Raw genomic sequence first — 6,029 nt, 5'->3', positions numbered from 1 at the left:
TCAGTTGTTTCTGTTTTATCTTTGTGTTTGTTTATGTGATGTTGAATCTCTTATGTTTGGAAGAAATTCCAATGGATTGAGAAATGTTTAGGCTAAGGGATAAGAGGTTGGCAGATCAAGTCAAATTTTATTGGTCACATACACGTTTATCTATGATGTAATGTATGATTGAACAATTAGCTGGACACAAGAAGAGGTAGTATATCAACAATAACAAAATTACATTTTCAAGAATTGAAATCTTCTATAAAGTGTCTTTCGAAGCCTTGGTTATACAACACCACAGTGAGAACCCGCTATTAGCACATTCATTATCCTTTTAAAGAAGTTAGCCAAACTGCAGACAAAATTGCAAAAATCAGTAGCTAAGCCAGAGATGAACTCTTAAACTATCATAGCCTTGGCTAGGTGGGGTGGGTTCTCGGGCTATAGTCTTTTCAGATCTACAAAACCCAAGAAGCCATCAAGAAGTGTCTATTATATAGGGAAGGGCTGGAGGGAGTTTCCACTATTGTTAAATCCATGCGAGAAAGTATGGCAGTGCACACTTTGGGAGAAGGGTGGAAAATCGGGACTAGGAGTTTATTTAAAATGTTGTCGCAGACATGACTGGTAAGATGATATAAGGGGTCATATTCAATCAAACCCACACTGCAGAAACATACTGTTCATGTATTGTGCCTTTTTGTTAGACTACTGTTGGATAAAGCTAAACATCAGTGGTTTTGGTTTCCCCCAGTAATATTGTCCACTTAATTGCAATATACTACATATTTACTTTTCTTTATATACTTTTCTGTATCCTATGGCATCAATGAGCATTAGCACAAAATAAGACTGAGCTAGCTCTTCTTCTTCGATGAGATTTAATTGCGGTTGGCATCGAATAAATGTTGCATTACCGCCACCCACTAGACTGGAGTATAACTCCCTTATACTTTGCTTATTTTTATTTTATATCAACACATTTTTTGTAATACAACAAATACTCTACCATCTAACACTACATTAATAGTAAATACGGTACTCCACTATATAAATCTATTTAGTCCTACTTCAGGCCAACAGAAATCTCCTGTCAAGTCTCGCACACCCAAATAGCTTTCTGCAGCTGCCACCACAACCTCTATTTTCTGCGACTTAAGTTCCATCCCTGCAGTACAGTTGATATCAATTACTACAAATGCCAAAAATCCAATATTACTGAAACATATATCACTTGTTGGTTTATCCCTATGTACTGGATACTCACACCACTCCTCTCAGGATCCCTCCCCCTTGACCCATCTTCCTCTATTTTCTTCACTGCCTCAGCATATGACAACTTCTGCTCTACTCTAACCCTGGAAACCTCAACCTGCCTCTCTTGCACTGGAGATTTCTGATCCCCAGCCCCATGGGCACCTCTACAATTAACACATACCACTACTTTCCCCAATGCTACACATTCCTTTGTCTCATTCCCTTCTGCACACTTCTCACACCTAGGAACCTCCCTCCTACACACTGTAGCCACATGCCCAAAAGCTTGACACCTGTAACAACGTAATGTAGTCGGCACAAAAGCTCGTACAGGATAACTTATACAGGTGAAGTCGGAAGTTTACATACACTTAGGTTGGAGTCATTAGAACTCGTTTTTCAACCACTCCACACATTTCTTGTTAATTAACAAACTATAGTTTTGGCAAGTCGGTCAGGACATCTACTTTGTGCATGACACAAGTAATTTTTCCAACAATTGTTTACTGACAGATTATTTCACTTATAATTCACTGTATCACAATTTCAGTGGGTCAGAAGTTTACATACACTAAGTTGACTGTGCCTTTAAACAGCTTGGACAATTACAGAAAATTATGTCATGGCTTTAGAAGCTTCTGATAGACTAATTGACATCACTTGAGTCAATTGGAGGTGTACCTGTGGATGTATTTCAAGGCCTACCTTCAAGCCCTCTTTGCTTGACAATATGGGAAAATCAAAAGAAACCAGCCAAGACCTCAGAAAAAACATTGTAGACCTCCACAAGTCTGGTTAATCATTGGGAGCAATTTCCAAACGCCTAAAGGTACCACGTCCATCTGTACAAACAATAGTACGTAAGTATAAACACCATGGGACCACGCAGCCATCATACCGCACAGGAAGGAGATGCATTCTGTCTCCTAGAGATGAACGTACTTTGGTGTGAAAAGTTCAAATCAATCCCAGAACAACAGCAAAGGACCTTGTGAAGATGCTGGAGGAAACAGGTACAAAAGTATCTATATCCACAGTAAAACGAGTCCTATATCAACATAACCAGAAAGGCCGCTCAGTAAGGAAGAAGCCACTGCTCCTACGGTTTGCAACTGCACATGGGGACAAAGATCGTACTTTTTGAGAAATGTCCTCTGGTCTGATGAAACAAAAATAGAACTGTTTGGCCATAATGACCAGCGTTATGTTTGGAGGAAAAAGGGGGAGGCTTGCAAGCCAAAGAATACCATCCCAACCGTGAAGCACGGGGGTGGCAGCATCATGTTGTGGGGGTGCTTTGCTGCAGGAGGGACTGGTGCACTTCACAAAATAGATGGCATCATGAGGGTGGAAAATGATGTGGATATATTGAAGCAACATCTCAAGACATCAGTCAGGAAATTAAAGCTTGGTCGCAAATGGGTCTTCCAAATGGACAATGACACCAAGCATACTTCCAAAGTTGTGGCAAAATGGCTTCAGGACAACAAAGTCAAGGTATTGGAGTGGCCATCACAAAGCCCTGACCTCAATCCTATAGAAAATTTGTGGGCAGAACTGAAAAAACGTGTGCGAACAAGGTGGCCTACAAACCTGACTCAGTTACACCAGCTCTGTCAGGAGGAATGGGACAAAATTCACCCAACTTATTGTGGGAAGCTTGTGGAAGGCTACCTGAAACGTTTGACCCAAGTTAAACAATTTAAAGACAATGCTACTGTAATATTTGTGTTGTGGGAAAATGACCAGGCAAGAGACGGGAGTACAGTTAAATTTAGTTTAGTCAAAACGTCTCGTGCTCTACAGTTCCCGGCACAATAGTGCGCATGTGCATTTCCTATTAGGTGTAGTAACGTAACACTGTCGTAATACATCACTGCTTAGTAACAGCATAGTAACTAAGATGTAGATCCCAGATACTACACTCCTCCCCCATAGTGTTTAACTCTCAGAGAACAAGGTAAATATGTTAGGGAACTACTAATGCCATATCTGAACAATGCATTCTTAAAAAAAATTCAACTACTGGGTTGAAGCAGACTTTTCAGAGCCCAGCACAAATCCAGGGGATTATTCTGCCCCGAAGATGGAGTTTGTGTCCTAATAACTAACCCAGGTAATGTACTTTTTCTTTCCTTTTATCTAGGACATATTCAAGTGTTTGTTTGTTTTACTGTCTGTTACCTCCTTAAACAGCTCAACTCACAGGTCAAGCTTTTGAGGTGCCCTTCGCTGTCGAATAGGATATCTCCGCTCCTCCTGGGCTTCCGGTGGTGGGCCAGGTTCGGGTGGAAGTTCAGGCTCTGTCTCTCCCGTACGTCCACAGTCAGGAAAATAGTCCTGGGGGTCGTTATTGTTCTTGTTCTCTCGGCATGTCTCTGCTGGGGCGTTGGACCGTAGCAGATGATCCACATGACCGTTGACCTGGCGATGACCAATTTGGACTTGGTAAGTCAAAGGTCCTCTGCGTCTCAGATCACACCTGAGTTCCACAGGCGCTTGGGGTGTTTGGGGTGTCTGAAATCACGTACCTCTCTCCCTCTTTGAATTCTCTGACAGTCTTTGAGTGTCTGTCATGAGCTTTCTTCTGCTGTAGCTGGTGCTTTGCCACAGTGCTTGACAAGTCTGGTTTCAACAATGTCAGGCGGGTACATGGTTGGTGTCTCAGAAACAGTTCAGCTGGTGTGCATTCCGTTATTGTGTGTGGTGTTTTACGGTAAGTAAACAGGAACCGGGGAAGCTAGTTCAGGCCTTCTTAAAGGTTTGCATGGCTCTCTCCGCTGCTCCGTTTGATGCCGATTGGTAAAGTGCTGACAGGATGTGCCTTACTCCATTGTTCTTGAGAAACATTTCAAAATCGTTTGACGTGAAAGGAGGGTCATTGTCCGATACGAGCTCCTTGACTAGTCCAACGGATGCGAACAGGTGTCTGAGAAGATTGATGGTCTTCTCAGCTGTGGTCAGTTGAGTAGGGAACACTTCCATCCGCTTGGAATGGACATCGACGACAACAAGGAAATGTTGCTTGTCAATCTCGCCGTAATCCACATGGATGCGTTCCCAAGGTGTAGCAGCCCAGGACCATGGATGAAGAGGTGCAGCAGCAGGCTTGTTGTGAACAGTTTCACAAGGTGAGCAGTGGCCTACATGCTGTTGAATGTCCTGATCCAGTCCAGGCCACCACAGATAACTGCGAGCGAGTGCTTTCATTCGAGTGATCCCTGGATGTCCCTCATGCAGGTCAGATAGCAGTCTCCTCTGGAATTTTTGAGGTACCACCACCCTTGATCCCCACAGAACACATCCTTGATCAGTGGACAACTGGTCTTTCTTGTCAATGAATGGACGAAGGTTACCGTCATTTACGAAGGTTGGCCAACCGCCTAATGTTAAATCCAAGACTTTGGAAAGCACTGGGTCTTTCCTCGTTTCCTCTGCTATGTCTGAAGCAGATATGGGCAGTTCGTCAATGAAAGAGATCTGGAGGGCTGCTCTATCATCTTCACTGTCGGGGTCACTATTGCATGGTACTCTTGATAGTGCATCTGCATTTACGTGATCACTGGATCATCTGTACTCAATCTCGTAGTCGTAGGCTAACAATATCAGAGCCCAACGTTGCATTCGAAGTGCAGCAAGGGTTGGTATAGCTGATTTTGGTCCAAGGATGGCCAACATAGGCTTGTGATCTGTCAGCAGTTGGAACTTCCTTCCGTAGAGGTATTTGTGAAACTTCTTCACTCTGAATATTATGCTCAGGGCTTCCTTCTCAATTTGAGCATAATTTGTCTCACTTGGTGACAGAGTCCGTGATGCAAATGCAATAGGGTGTTCTTCACCTGACGATAGAACATGTGAGAGGACAGCTCCTACTCCGTATGGAGATGCATCACACGCGAGTCTCAGCTTCATCTATGTGTTGTAGTGGGCAAGCCACTTGCTCTTTAGCAGAGGCTGTTTGCAAGTCTTGAATGCTTCTTCGCATTGTGGGGACCAATTCCACTTTGTATCGGCCTGCAGCAGTTGGTGAAGCGGATGCAACAATGTGGACAAGTTTGCCACAAACTTTCCGTAATAGTTCAGCACTACTTAGACCCTCTCTGCCTATCCTCTCCCCTCCATTCCTCCTCCGTACTCGAAGTATAACTCTTCTCATGATAATACTGCACTTCTCCTAACATACATCTTCTTCTTGCCTTGTCAAGGGACGCCATTTAACCAGCTGTCACAATCTCCGTACAATCAACATGAACCCCTCGGGATGAAGCGCTTGCATCCCACCTGTAAAGCAGCTGCTTTGTCTTGATGTTCTTCTTTATCAATATCTACCACAACGCTTTTCCATTTCAAACAAGCGCGCTTTGTTTTTCCACAGAGCTATCTCCACAAGGTGACGCTATTTTAACACGCGTGTGGTTGAAACCCAGAGCAAGGTCACACCAAAGATTTAACTAACCAGATAGTTCATCTGTGTCGTTTTCAATGGGAGCAAATTACGCATAGCGAGCGGAACAAACAAGTATGTGGGCAGAGCCAAGCACGAGCTAGCTAGCGAAATCCTATTGGTGCGTTCTAGCATGAATTTGCATATTTCCGTTAGAGAACGACTTCTCTGTGAAGTGCGCGTGTGCAGTAACTAAATTCGCCCTTGCACTCCTTGCAATTAAAACTTTTTTTGTCAAGGGATCACGTCTACAACACGTAGTGTACTCTGTTCGTAACATATTTTTGTTTTGCGACAGAAACTGTATTGAAATCGGGCTTTTGTTCGATGAGAAAATCAGCAG

Source organism: Salvelinus fontinalis, chromosome 37 (genome assembly GCF_029448725.1).
Source record: "Salvelinus fontinalis isolate EN_2023a chromosome 37, ASM2944872v1, whole genome shotgun sequence".
Taxonomy (NCBI): Eukaryota; Metazoa; Chordata; class Actinopteri; order Salmoniformes; family Salmonidae; genus Salvelinus; species Salvelinus fontinalis.
This window is presented reverse-complemented; position numbering follows the sequence as displayed.